Source organism: Tamandua tetradactyla, unplaced genomic scaffold, assembly GCF_023851605.1.
Source record: "Tamandua tetradactyla isolate mTamTet1 unplaced genomic scaffold, mTamTet1.pri scaffold_175_ctg1, whole genome shotgun sequence".
Lineage (NCBI taxonomy): Eukaryota > Metazoa > Chordata > Mammalia > Pilosa > Myrmecophagidae > Tamandua > Tamandua tetradactyla.
In genome coordinates, this window is record NW_027518289.1 from 1 (window position 1) to 15,705 (window position 15,705).

General features: G+C 32.5%; 1 pseudogene across 1 annotated transcript; it reads left to right on the top strand.

The window, feature by feature from the left end:
* Window positions 1-4,611: 4,611 nt before the first annotated feature.
* On the top strand, window positions 4,612-14,733 carry LOC143673183 (nucleoporin p58/p45-like; annotated as a pseudogene). The gene is made up of 5 exons (XR_013170233.1): window positions 4,612-4,740; window positions 7,946-8,025; window positions 10,345-10,461; window positions 10,780-10,862; window positions 14,509-14,733. The product of XR_013170233.1 is annotated as a nucleoporin p58/p45-like (transcript).
* The last annotated feature ends 972 nt before the right edge of the window (window positions 14,734-15,705 follow it).

The window sequence follows — 15,705 nt, forward strand, 5'->3', positions numbered from 1 at the left end:
TCATAGATAAGGCACATGGTGACATCTGCTAACCCTCTCTCCTGGCTTCTGATTTCACATGGCACTCTTAGCTTTTATTTCCAATGGCTTTCTTTCTAAGCATCTGTTGGTCCTCACTTTGTTTCTCTGGTGCAGACTCTGGGTTTTATCTCTTGGCTTAGCATCTCCAAACATCTGTGTTGTGTCTTCATCTCTTTGGGTCTTGTGTCAGCTCTCTCACCTCCTTTGAGTCCTTTCTAACATCTCTTGGGGAAATTCTGTGTTCCCCAAGCATCTTTCTCACTGCTCCTGTGTTGGCTCTTTAAAGGACTTCAGTGTATTAATTAGGACCCATTTGAATGGGTGAGGCCACAAACCCCTGGAAATAATCTAATCAAAAGGCCACAACCACAATTGGGTTGATCATGTCTCCATGGGAACAGTGGAAATAAACTAATCAAAGGTCCTACCCAACAATAGGTCTGCCCCCACAAGGTTTGATTAGGATTAGAAGAACATGGCTTTTCTGGGGTACATAACAGTTTCAAACCAACAGGTGTATACTACTAATAATTATCAAATAGATACTGAGAGAGCTGTTAAAATCTCTGCAGCATTGAAGTATATATATATATATAAATTGGTTTTGTAAAATATTTGGAAAAATTCAGGTAATGTAACATATTACAGTGTTCTATTCTATATGGATAGGGCCCAAAAAGTGTCAAGTTAAGCTATCAGGAATTAAACTATGAGATATGACTGTAAAGTATCCATACAGGATTTTTTAATGGAAGATGGTTGAGAAAGAAAGACTTTTGCCTTTGAAAGTAGATGCAAACCAGTTACATAATGTCTGATTGATATGTTTGTTTTTCAGTTCATGATGTAATGTTCAAAAGGCATGCTTAACAGTTTATATTTAGACCTTAATTTATGTTCATTTAATTCTTGTGTTTGGAATATGGTGTTAAATTATCTGTTTTTACATAAACCTTCTTAATTTTTCTAGGTGATAAAACAGGCACAAGACCAGAGTAAGTTTACAAGTTTTTAAAATATTTTAAAGAATTTTATTTATTAAATTGTGGGTGGGTAGTATGGTTGGAAGTAAATGGAACCATTTAGAAAGAATATGTCTTCCTTTTAACCATTTTTTTTTTGTCAAAGATAAAATAATAAACATATGCTTTGTTTCAGTTAGTAAGCTGCTGGAATGTGATATACCAGAAATGGAACAGCTTTTAAAAAGGAGAATTTATTAAGTTGCAAGTTTGTAGTTCTAAGGCTGTGAAATGTCCAAATTAAGACAAGACTAAGAAAATGTCCAAATTAAGGCATCTAGAGAAAGATACCTTGTTTCAAGAAGGCCAGTCATGTTTCTGTCTCAGCTGGAAAGGCACATGACAATGTCTGCTAGCTTTCTCTCATTTTATAAGGCTTTCCTGGGGGGCATTTTCCTTCTGTTCCAGAGGTCTCTGACTCTGTGGGCTCTTAGTTCTGATGGCTCTAAAGCTTTTTCCAAATTAGTTTCCTCTTAAAAGGTTTCAGTAAGCAGTTCCACCTTGAATAGGTGGAGACACATCTCCATGGAAACCATCTAATCAAAAGTTGCCACCCACAGTTGGGTGGGTCATATCTCCATGGAAACAATAAAAAAGATTCCACCCAGCAATATTGAATGAGGATTAAAAGACATGGCTTTTCTGGAGTACATAATAGTTTCAAACTGACACATTCTGCAAAGACTATGAAAGGTTAAATCTTTAATTTGTGGTCAGTTAAGAAAATTTATAACTACTTCTTTCTAGGAAGGTGGTTGGCTTTTCCTCCAAACAATATAAACACATAAAAATGTACCGTGTTTTTTTTTTTAATTTATCAAATACTAAACAACTTGTCAAACTTTACTCTTGGAGTACCTTTTATTTTACATGTAAATTACCACAAGACTATTTGAAGTTTATTTCCTGATGGTCTTTGGTTAAGATGGGTAACAGCCTCCATATACATCATCTGTGTTTGAAGATCATTATTTTTATTACCAATTATCTTTTCTCACTGGTTTGCATTATGTTAGATAAAGCATTTATACATAAATTACCAAGTTCAGTCCTCACAAACATCTTGTGGCTGTTTTATCCCAATTATATAAATGAAGAAGCTGAGAGGGACAGAGCTTTGCCTGAGGTTTTATCAAAGAAGTTAACAGTAGATCTGTGAAAGCTAACTCCTGATTCTATCACACTGTGCCAAATTTAATTTACTCTTGTCCTTATAGCGTATGTGTGATTCTCTTAAGCTACCCCTAGGTCTTAGTTTCTTATTCTAGGAGATGTTGAAGAACAAATTGAAGCTATTTTAAAGTGAAGTACTCTGAGAGTCTTGTAATGAGAAGTTTTGTAGACTTTCTTTAATGAATCCTTTATTATTTCGAACTGTTAAAATGTCAATCATAGAATCTTTGAGCCCGAAGGAACTTAGTTCAGTAGCTCACCCAATTGTCGTATTTTCTGATCTTTTTCTTTAGTCAAATGGTTTTATTTCATGTGCATTTATAAAAGATGCTGGTCTTTATAGAGAAAAAGTCATGTCAAATTATTTGTTTAGTATCTGTATTTTATAGATCAGGAAATTTATTGTTCTTTATGAAAAATTTTGAATTCCAAGGTAAATCTTAAATAGGGACCATTTTCTATATTTACTCATCTTTTTATATATTCTAGAAACAGCTGTCTATTTGAAAAAACTCAATGATTTGAATATATATGTGGCATTTTTCTTTAGGGATAGTAAAGCACTGAAGGATGAAAATCTACCTCCTGTCATCTGCCAGGATGTTGAAAATCTCCAGCAAGTGTCAAGTATAAGTAAGAAAGACTCAAAAAATTGTAGTATACATTATAGGGTGAATGTCTCCTATTACTGCTAATCATTTGAGCTTGGATTAAAATTTTAATCCTTTTTGAAAATTGGAAAGAAAGCAGAACAGTGGTAATTAAAATACAGCAGTTACCATAAGTAAAAGACTTAAGCATAGATGCTTTTTGGGTTTTGTTTATTAAAATACTTGGTCTCTGGCCAACATGATTTTTTAATGGCTTATTTATTTTTTAAATGTTTTTTAATTTATGAAATATAACATGTATATATATAAAGCAATAAATTTCCAAGTGCATTTTAACAAGTAGTTACAGAACAGATTAGTTTGGTATGGGTCATAGTTCCATAATTTTTTTTTTCCTCTAGCTGCTCCAAGATACTGGAAACCAACAGAAATATCAATATAATGATTCAGCAGTCATGCTCATTTGTTAAATCCTATCTTCTCTGATATGTCCTTCCTTCTCTTTAATTAATATATATATATACATAAAAATAATAAATTTAAAAGTACATCACAGCATTTAAGTTGTAGAATAGATGTTAGAGTTTGGTATGGGTTACAGTTCCACAAATTTAGGTTTTTATTTCTAGCTGTTTTAAGGTACTGAAGGCTAAAAGAAGTATCAGTGTAATGATTCAGCACTCATGCTCATATGTTAAACCTGACCTTCTCTGTATAACTCCACCATCACTTTGAACTTTTTTTTTAACTTTTTTATTGTATAATATAACATGTATTCAAAGCAAAGAAAGAAAAGAGCAATAGTTTTCAAAGCACTCTTCAACAAGTAGTTACAGAACAGATCCCAGAGTTTGTGATGGGCTACCATACAATCCTCTTAGATTTTTCCTTTTAGCTGCTCCAGGACATTGGAAGCTAGGAGGAATAAATATTTTTATATCATCACAATCAACTTTTTTTTTCTTTTTCTGAAAAATAACATAATTACAAAAAAAGTAAATTTCAAAGTACAGGACAACAATTAGTTTTAGAACAGATTTCAGAGTTTGGTGTGGGTTATAGTTTCACAATTTTAGTTTTTACTTCTAGCTCCTCTAAGATACTGGAGACTAAAATATCAGTTTAATGATTCGGTGCTCATATTCATTTGTTAAATCCTACGTTCTCTGTACGATTCAATCACCTTTGTTCTTTCTGTCTTGCTCTTTAGGGCTATTTGGGTTATGTCCATTCTAACTTTTTCATCTTAAAAGAGACAGTCGATAATGTGGGATGGGAGATGGAATGTGATGATGTTCTGGAAGGGCTGGCCCTTCTACATTTCAGGATTTATCTGATCCAGGGACCCATGTGGAGGTTGTAGGTTTTGTAGAGTTACCTTACTACATGGAAACTTTGTTGAATCTTACATAATGCCCTAGATATTCTTTAGGATTGGCAGGAATGATTTTGGTTGGGATTTGGCAAGTTAAGATAGGCAGCAATATCTAAATGAAGCATGTGTAAGAGTGATAGTCTCTTGACTCTATTTGAACTCTCTGAGCCACTGATACCTTATTTGTTATACTTTTCCCCTTTTTGGTCAGGATGGCATTGCTGATCCCATGGTGCCAGGGCCAGGCTCATCACTGGGGGTCATCTCCCATGCCCTAGCCAACATGTTTTAAATGCCTTTTTTTTTTTGCTCTAGGAAACCAAAGATGTCTCCTTTTAAAACCCAGTTTTATTTATTTTTTAGGAAATTTGTGAAGGAACAAAAACAAGTCCAAGAAGAAATTAGTAGAATGTCTTCTAAAGCTATGCTTAAAGTCCAAGAAGATATTAAAGCTTTAAAGCAGCTTCTCTCATTGGCTGCCAGTGGATTACAGAAAAACATTCTCAATATTGACAAATTGAAAATAGAAACTGCTCAGGTATACTAAGTTATAACCATTTTACCAAAAGCTTTTTTTAAAAAATCGAATTAACTTTTTAATTTTAGTTATAAAGTTTAATTCAGGCATACTGTAAGAAATCAGATAGCTCGTTTGCTTTTTAAATTCCTATGATATAGCCAGGTTTTATGAGTTTCATTGTAAGAGATAGTGTTCCATGTGGTTTTTGCAGTTTAATTTTCCCCACAGCTCTTTGAAGTAGGTACTACTATTATCCTTATTTTATAAATAAGAAAGCAAATGGAGAGCTTTGTTAATAAGTGGAAGAGCTGGATTCAGACCCTGTATTCTGACTCTAGAACTTATTTCTTCAACATTTTGTTTTATAAGAGTGCCTGCTAGATAAATTATGTCTTACAAGATAGAAGATAGCAGGTCAGAAGAAAATAATGTGCTTTTAATCTGTTAATTATCTAAAAATTGTATTATGCTTTATACATTAACTAAATTTAACTGATGACTTTCACCTAAATTTAACTGATGGCTTTCTTGTATCTTGGTTAATAAAAATAACTATGAAACTAGTCTTTTTTTCCCTATTGTATTATATATATATTCTAACATAATATATAGTTCTACTTCAATCCAGAAGAGTGATGATCAGTAATTTATTTGTGTTTATTGCAATTTTAAAATATACTTGATTTGATCATGGTGGTCTATATTTCTTTCCCTAAAGTTAGCCCTGATCTGGTAAAGAACATCCTGTAATATGTCTCTTTAATGTAGACTTATTAAAGTGCTATGTTCTTCATAAATGAAGTGGTTATATTTTAAATTAAATTTTAAAGGTGATTTTATTCATAAAAATTGTTAGTAAAATAGCTGTTCTAAACTATGAAGTTGTTAAAAGGAATTTAAAGGCTTTGCAGTCTGCTTTCAGATTTCCTGGTCTCTAACAGATTGTTTGGTCAAATATATAAATAAAATAATACCCTTGTTTCTTCCCCACTTATTCTTCCTTTTTATATCACTAGATATGTACTTTCTAGGAGGAAGAGGATTTTAATTATGTATTTAGACTGGAGAATGTATAAAAATTATATGAAATTAAAATTTCACATGTAGATTAAATATGAAATTATTTAATTTACATGAGTTTAGAGGAGATAAACTCTAGAAAAAGTTAAATGAATGCTATTTATGATAGAATCCATTGTAACTTTAAAACTTGTTGATATCATAAATATTAGTGGGGCAACTGTTATGCACCAAAATTGCCAATAGACTTTCAGAGATATAAGTGTTAACTCCAAAGGTACTAAAAGTCCAATGGGTCAGATGAAGAAAATTATTCATTAGGTAGAGTAGAGAGGTGGCAGAAGAAGAGGGTAGAGGTTAAAGCAAGTTTCTTTAAAGAAGACACATCAGAGCTAAGTATATAGACAATACCAAAGAAATATTATATTACTCTTCTCCAGTATACAGGAGCTAGTATTCTGTGTATAGTCTGGTGAATTAACAATTGAAAAGAAAAATGTTCTGAATCTCTCAATGAAATGGTTGTCATTCTTTTTTTTTAATTTTATAATTCTTATTTAACCCTAAAACTTTTTTTTCAAGCAAGCCTCTCTGGGAAATTTAATCAAATATGAAAGTAAACTAATTCTGGGGTGAGGGGTAGTGTTGTTGCAGAGCCCAGAGCCTTGTGGAAAATAAAGTGAAGGCTTTTATACCTTATTTTTGAGATTTATAAGAAGGATGGTAAAAGTCCTCTTTTTTGGGGGGTGGGGATGGGAATGGGATACCAAATGGGTATCCTAACTTCAATATAATGAACTTCTTTTACTGAGTTCAGCTGTTTATTTCATGAGCATGTTTTAGGGGTCTTTTATGTGCCAGGCATTTTAATACACTTGGGATCAAAAAGCTTACGGTATATTGGGTAGAGAAAGTTATGTTAGTCAGCTAATGTGTTCCAGGTACAGGATATGGTTGGGACACAAAGGGCTTGAATGGGTGCTTTTATGACCTGTCCGTGGTAGAATACCTTTGCATTGAGTCTTGAGACATATGTAGGTGGGTAAGAAGGAAGGAGAATGTCTGGGAAGGCATTCCAAGAAAAGGAGCTATATGTGCAAAGGCGTGGTGGTGTTTAATAGGCACATTTTATTGTGTGCATCTAGTGTTATGGGAGCATTTGGTGTGAGTCTGGGCTTGGCACAAGTCAGTGCTTAGAGAGGTAGGCTAGGGTCAGAGAATGGTCCAGACCGCTCCCGGGAATTCATACTTCATTGGGGTAGGATAGGAGCCTGAGCTAAAGAGTGGAAAGAACTTGTGGAGACTTTGAAAACTAGTTTTTGTTTTGTTTTGTTTGTTGAGAAACTTAGTGTAAAACAAGGACGGGAGGTTGGTACAGAAGAATAGAAAGGTGCTTTATTTTCCCTAGTGAGAGAAACTTAAATAGAGGTTCACAAAGCAGTGAAATCACTGGAATGTAAAATGTGAGGAGGTAAAACAGAATTTTTGTCTTGGAAAACCTTTGACTAGAAGATAGAAGTGGCATGAGGAACAGTAGGAAGGAATATGAGAAAGGTTGTATGTGCAAACTTTATACAAAGGATTAGGTTACTTAGATTTGTTTATTAGTTCTTCCAGATCCATGGCATTGGGCATGCTATTGTCTCTGGAACTCAATTTCTTAATCTCTACACAGGTAAACAATAGTACCTACATTTTAGGGTTATTATACTATGTTAATATGGTATAATTATATAATTATATGATAATTATATAGTATATTTATGAGGGTTGATTAAGGTTTAAAATAAAGCCTTTAACATACTTGTTACAGAGTAAGTACCTGAATGTTACCTGCTGCCATCATCAGCCTCGACATGATTATCACAACTCTACCTTTTTTTAAATAGTATTTTTTACATCTTTATGTTAATGAAAATTTAAAAAATGGTGGCATGGTCTTTCATTGTAGATGCATTAGCTTTATGAATCCTAGAGAAAGATAGTAACTTAAAGTGGACAAACAACTTGTTGCCTTTTTATCATAAAGTTTGTAATTTATCTTTTCTGGAAAAAGTTTTAGCAACCTGTTATAAAGCAACTGCTTTTGTAATAGGTTCTTATAGCATGAACCACCAGTAATTGCATAATTTGAAGTTTCAGGCGAGGAATAGTTAATATTTTTATCCTGTTTTTTTTTCCCCTAAAACTTCTGGTATATTAGGAGTTGAGGAATGCTGAAATAGCTTTACGAACCCAGAAAACCCCACCTGGATTTCATCATGAAAATACAGCTCCTGCTGAGTAAGTTACTAGATATTTCAAACAAATGTGTCTCACTTTAAGAAAACAAAACAGTAATAATAATATACAAGCTAAGAAGTTTTAATTGTTTATGTGGCAGGCGGGTTAAATAAGCACTTCACATGGATTTTTTAGCTTAATTTTCAGTGTATTCTCCTTTACTAAATTTGAAGTTTACACTTTTACCTAGTAGGACTTTAAAAATAATTTTGCAATAGTCCCATCCTTAAACAGGACACACTAAACATAATTTAACACTTTAGCTTATTTACATAGATTTTATACATATATGTAGGGAATACATCTTCAGGAATAAAAATTAGAAAACACGGATAAATAAAAGCAAATAAAAAACCCACCTGTAACCCTCACCACTCAGCATCTCTGTCTAGTTTCCATACATGTGATATCTTTGGTCTTTTCTTATATCCTTTCAGGTTTGTAGAGATAATAATAGCTAATATATATCAAATGCTTACTATATTCCAAGCATCCTGCTTAAAACTTCACATTTTAGCTCATATTTTTCACAAAACCTCTCAGGCTGTTATGCTAGTCTTGAGGTAGAAGAGGTAAAATCGTGAGCTTGTGAGTGGTAGGCTATGCTCTAACTCTTGGTACCTTGTTCTTTGTTCCCTTTTTTCCTTTATTATTCTATAATTTAAGAGTTACAGAAAAGTGCCATGAGTCAAGCAAAGAGTTCCCAAATACCTTTTATCCAGATCCCCTATGTATTAATACTTTTACTGGTTTTGTGGTGTTCCTCTCTATATATGTGTGTATAGATATATTTTTCCTGAACAGTTTGCTATTTGCAGATGTGAATGCCCCTTTACATTTTAGTACATCAGTGTGTTTTTCTTAAAAAAAGGATATTCTCTTAACCTTAATACCATTATTATCAAATTCAGGAAATTATCAATGACAGTGACACTCCTGTTATCTAACGTACAGACCTTTCTCGGATTAACATACGATGTGGTACATGGTAGGAACTTTTTTTTTTAATGAAGAAAGCATCAAACTAAGACAATAGGTTGATCTCAATACCACAGTATAATTCCACATTTATGGTTTTAAAGTTCAGATTTAGCTTGAGGCTCCTTTTTTTAAAAACCTATATCATTTAATCTTCTAAGATTTATGTCTTATTTCTCTTATGTTATAATAGCCTGTGAACATGGTAAGACAGACATATAATAAGGTTCCCCTGGGTGGACCCCCCTAGTGTTTTATCCCCCTGTACTGTTCTTCACTTTGCTGTCAACACACATTTTGAAACTGGTTGAATTGTATTATTTTCTACATAGAAATCTTCCGTAGTTCCCCATTTGTTATGGCATAATGGGCAGACTCCTTTTTTAAATCTTTTTAGAATTCTCTGTGGTTAAATTTATCAGAAAAATAGTAATAATTAAATGCTCTTTCTTTAGTATACTATAGTCACTTCAGATTGTAAATTTTATTAATATTAAAACTGTAAGTATATGGTTATAAAATCTGGTTGACAGTTGTACTTGTTTGTTTATTTGTTTTTCCTTTATATGCTATGTGGTATGGGTCACATTTCATTCTTTTCCGTGTGACTGTCCCATTATTGTAGCACCATTTGTTAAATGTTTTTTTTTTTTTTGGAGTGCATAGGCCTGGAATCGAACCTGTATCTTCTGCATGGCAGGTGAGAATTCTATCACTGAACTATCTGTGCTCCTCTGCTGCACTTGTTTTTTAACTTCTTATTTTGAACTTATTTTAGGCTTAAAGAAAACTTGCAAACCAGTAGTACAAAGAATTTCCTTGTATTCTTTATCTTGCTTCCCCAAATGTTAACATATTATATAACTGTGGTATAATCATCAAGAAAAGAAAATTAATACAGATACAACATTATTAACTAGACTATAGACCTTATTACAATTTTAGCAGTTTTTTTCACTTCTCTTTCTATTCCAGGATCCTGTTAGGGAATTGCACTGCATTTAGTTGTTATTTCTCCCTTGTCTTTTCCAGTCTGTTGCTTCAGTCTTTCCTTTTCTTTCATGACCTTGATAATTTTGAATATTACATTATTTTGTAGAATATCCGTTACTTTAGGTTTGTCACGCATGATTTGAGTAAGGATATGCATCTGTTTTTGTTGCCCTGAGAACTTACTACACGGTTTTTTGTTTCAATAATATTTGTGCCAATTGAAGATATATTGTGCCGTCAAACTAATTCAAAGGTCTTACTCAAATGGGGCATTTATTTGACATTTAGAATGGGAAGAAAATAATGTTTTAAAAAATATGATTTAATTTAAAAAATATTTTCATATAGCTACTTCAGAATCTTGGTTCAGCAGTTAGAAGTACAGCTTCAACAATACAGACAACAGACTGAAGACCTAGAAAACCATCTTGCCACAAGCAAACAACTCACATGTAACTCCTCAAGGTGATGTGCTTTCTGTGGTTATTGTTTCAATTGCGCTTTGTTGTTGTGTAGAAGATGTTAAGCTTCCATTTGAAAATGTTCTTAATGATCCTTGATTAGAACATATAATAAAATGCTTTATTATAAACTGTGACCATGTTAACCAGCATGGAAATCTTAACTGCCTCCCCCCACATTACTTAGGTAGACGTCTTTGGAAATATCAGTGATAATTTTTTTTCCTATACACTCACAGTACCAAAGTTTAGATTCATAAATAATAGAAAAGTAAAGTTCTTATTTATGTATTTTTTGTGATAATATAATTTTCTTTTACAGATTTGTCAATGGCTATGCAGAAAATTTATCAGACATTTGTAGTTTTAGCTGCACAACTTCAGTCTATTCATGAAAATGTAAAGGTAAGTTCTCACTTGCATTTCATTTACCTGGATATCTTTTTATCTTCCCAAATGAAATTTCTATTCATTTGGGGGAGAGAAGTATCTGTGCTTATTACAGAAATAGTTAAAATCACATATAAATAAAAAGACTAAAACTTGTATAATCAATAATCATATATAGACATGACCATTATTAATATCTATGTTTAAAAAAGTCCCTGTACACTGTGCAATCTGTTAAATAACCTTTTCCAGCAGTATATTTTGACAACCTTCCAGGATGTTTCTTCAGTGTCATTTTTAGTGGTTACTTAGTATTTCATTTGTCATGTCAATGCACATGTCAGTTTGTTTAACCCATCCTATATCATCGAACATTTCAATTATTCCCATCACTTTACCACCATAAATAGCACTTTTGTAGTATTTAAATCATGTTGTACTGCCTTAATTTTATGTTTTAAGTATATATTGGCTACTACATAAAAAACTTGCTTCCAGCATTTCCCCCTTCTAAATACATGGAAAGTTTTTGTTTATTAAATTATGTAAATAAAATAATTTGTCACTGAATATTTTGTCCTTCATATAATAATCAGTTAGTTCTTTTTTTAAAACTTTGTATATGTAAGTGAAATGTTAGATATAAGTACTTTTTTTAACCTATTCAAGCTTAAAGTAATTAAATTCTTTCTTGAAGTTATTTATATTCAGAATAACTATAAATTTCAAAGCATTGTAGCCTGAGTCCAAATAGATTATTAAACTGTGTTAAGCAGAATTGAATCAAGAGTACCACATTTTCATTTTAGACCTTTTCACTGTTAGACCACATTTCACTTTTAGACCTTTTGCTTTAATAGATTAAAGCCTAAACTTCATTTTTATACATTAAAAAAGTATATTTTTGTTGAGGAATCTTCACATACATACAGTCCATACATGGTGTAAAATCAGTGGCTCACAGTATCATCACATAGTTGTGTATTCATCACCATGATCATTTTTTTTAATTTTTTTAAATACCAAAAAAACACCAAATAAACACAAAATTCCTATTTTGATCATTCCATTCTACATATATAATCAGTAATTCACAATATCGTCACATAGTTGCATATTCATCATTGTGATCATTTCTTGGAACATTTGAAAAAGTAATAAAATTAAAACAGAAAAAAAAATTATACATACCATACCCCTCACCCCTCCCTTTCATTGATCATTAGCATTTCAAACTAAATTTATTTTAACATTTGTTCCCCCTAATATTTATTTTTATTCCATATATTCTACTCGTCTGTTGACAAGGTAGATAAAAGGAGCATCAGATACAAGGTTTTCACAATCACACAATCGCATTGTGAATGCTATAACCATGATCATTTTTTAAGAAAATTTTTATCACTCCAGAGAAAAGAAAAAGAAAAAACTCATAATCCTATATCCCTTACCCTTCCCTCTCATTGAGCACTAGTATTTCCATCTACCCAGTTTATTTTACCTCTTATGCCCCCCATTATTTGTTCATTTTTATTTTATTTTATTTTTTTACATGGGCAGGCACCGGGAATCAAACCCAGGTCCTCTGGCATTGCAGGCAAGCATTCCTGCCTGCTGAGCCACCGTGGCCTACCCTATTTGTTTATTTTTATCCATGTAAAACAAATTCAGTTTAAGGGAGGAACCTTTTTTTAAGGGAAGAACTTTTATCATGTTTTCTTGAAAGTGTAATTAAATCTACAGTAAATGTTAGTTTAGTTTTTGAAAGCATTAAAGATGATTGTACATTGGGACTTTGAAGTCTTTGTTGTACAGTTATTATTTTTTGCATGGGCAGGCACTGGGAATTGAAACAATTAATTTTTAATATTGAAGTTTTCAAATATATGTAAAACGTTTTCAGATATTCTCAAAAATAGGGCACTATTTTAAGTTCATCTGGCTTAGCTGTTACCCATATCCGCTTGACCTTGCTTTTTCAATTCTCCACACAGAAATGCTTTTTACCCCTAGAGAATTTTAGAGCAAATTCCACACTTGTTATTTCTAAATATACCTGCTTTTTCAATCACATTTTCCCCTTTGCACTTCTGTCATAGTTTGGAAACTATACTCTTTTTGGTAATGTGACCATAAAAAGCAATGCAATGGATATTCACCCAGAACAGCCTCAGATCATGCTGTTACTTAACATGAGATTTTGACCTACTCTTTTTTTTTAATGCATTCCCCCAAATCAAAGAATATTCTAGGATCAGATTTGGTATGTTGTCATTTATGTTCAGCTGAATTTTGTGACCAAACTATAAATTCTAGACTTGTTCATTTCTTATATACCTCTCAGGTTGTGGTTTTTGTCCCTTTTGTTTTTCATTAGATAATATGTTGAAACAGACTTTTAAGCTACTTTACCCAATCTGGCCTCAGGGATATTAACTTGGAAGTTTTAGCAGTTTTTAAATTATGGTGGCTGATGTCAGATTTTTTCATTAATTGTCTTATATTTTTCTTGTGCAGGTCATTATTTCCTAGTATCTAAAGTAGAACTAAAATGTCTGGGTGCTGACACCAAGCACTGAATGAGTATGTGCACGTAATTACACAGAAATGGAAAATGGAATTAGAGGAGATCGATTCTGTTTTTTCTCCTTATATCAATGACCATCTTCTGACTCCCTGATTTTTCCCCAGTTTTTATAGAAGTAGCAGAATTTGGAACTGGAACATAATACTGACATCCTCACAAAAGGAGGATAGCAGTTTTTAAATACAAAAACTAGCAATAAGATTATCTGTTATAACCAGAGATCCTAATATTTATTAATTTCTGCTAAGAATAGGTAGGAAATACAAAAATTCTTCATCTCTTCAGAAACTAATATAAAGCCTGTCAAAATTAGGTTAAACCTTTAATGAAAGTATTTCATGATTTTAATGTGAAAAGATTCATTTCTGTTAATAGCCTTAATCAAGGCAGGTTTTGGGTTGGGTAAGCCAGCCCACTTCATGAACTTGGTAATTTTTCTTTCTGCCTCTGAACTAAATTCTAAACTCTTTCTTTTCTTTTTTTGGTTTTACAAGCTCAAGCTGAATCATTCTCAAAAAGTATTCAAGCAATATTGACTAATAAAACAAAAGTCCTCCCTATTCCTTTCAAAATTTCTCTCTGCCGAGGTAACGTCTTGTTTTAAAATGTCACACAGGTCTTTCAAAAAATGTATTTAATGAATAGATATTTAGTGCTGGCTTTTTTTTTAAGCTCTCTGAGTCTAAAGGTTGTTAAAAGGTTGGACTTTTGGGGAAAAATTTTTACAAAACCGAAATATTTAAAAAGCAATTTGAATACTATTCTGATTATCTTCTTATTCTGCTTAATTTAGCTAACTCATTTTATGCAGGACCTCACAAAACCAGAATAATTGCTCGCAGTGTATTGTAAAGATGTGTGACAAAATTAGGGAAGAAAGTATTCAAAAGAGTGCTAGAACTCCCAGGCATGTCACTTCCCAATCCAGCATGCATTAACAATAGTTTAGATGTAAAGTATAATATTGACATTGCCTATAATCTATCTTGGGTAGTTTATTTCATAGTTATATTCATTCACATATTACTCAAGTCAATGCAGAATTTGATTAGCCTTTTTTTTTCATTGTTTTAGGTGCTCAAAGAACAGTACCTTGGCTACAGGAAAATGTTCTTGGGAGACGCTGTAGACGTGCTTGAAGCCAGGTGAGCAGAAGCTAAGAAGTGGCAGAACACTCCCAGAGTTACTACTGGGTCCACCCCTTTCAGCAACATGCCACATGCAGCAGCCGTTACCACGGCTGCAACACTTACACAGCAGCAACAGCCTGCTACAGGTCTGAATGCATTCAAGTTATAGCTTCTTATGTTACAAAGCAGAACATTTATGTGCATTTTCATAAGTCTTCCTTTTGTGTTAGCACTGAAGAGCTATGAATAGCTGTTCCACAATCTAAAAATTGTGATGGACACAATTATAATCATATACCTAGTAGAAAATGCAGGATAGTCTTACCAATAATTATACATTAGCTAGACATTGAATATTGTTAACTAATGATATCTGCTGTGTTGCTATAAATGCCCTTTAGAACATGGTGTTTCACTACTGAATTACATTTAAGGTTACTAGGTTATAAAACTGATTGTGTCATTTATTGTTTAAAGTTGGAGGTAATCCAGTCATAGGTTACAATTTTCACATATGATAAAGATAAATGGCGCATTCTCATTTTCCTCATACATGACAGTTATGAAATACTCACATTCAGGATGAAGTAAAATTTTACTGATTAAAGGAGTGTTGAAGATCAGTGGGTTTTTTATATGTATGTTGATTGAAAACATTTTATTTCCTCTAAACCAAATTTTGAAAACAATGCATGCTGGATTCATTGGTAGCCTTTTCAAAGTGAACATTATAGTAGCAAGACCAGGAAAAAGATATGTTTTGAGATGCTCTAGAATTGCATATCATGTATGAATTGCAGAGTCAAGCAAGTTGAAGTAATTGGTGAGATGCGGAAAGCAGATAATTTTAGTACTTGGTTTAATTCTACTTTTAGCCAGAGAAACAATTTTCTAATCAAAATTCTGTAATGTTTAATTTGGTTCTTATATATTTCTGAAGTTATCATTTGTCTTTCTAACTCCTACATCCCCTTTTGTCTGGTTTCAAATTTGACATAAAAAAGTACAGTCTAAATGAATATTGATTTTTTTCTTTAATCATTCTTAAGTTTTGGGCTAATGCTTGTTAGTTATATGGCTTGTGTCTTTCTGGGCTAAGAGTCCCATATAGATAGGTCAGTAGTAAATTATAATGTAAGAA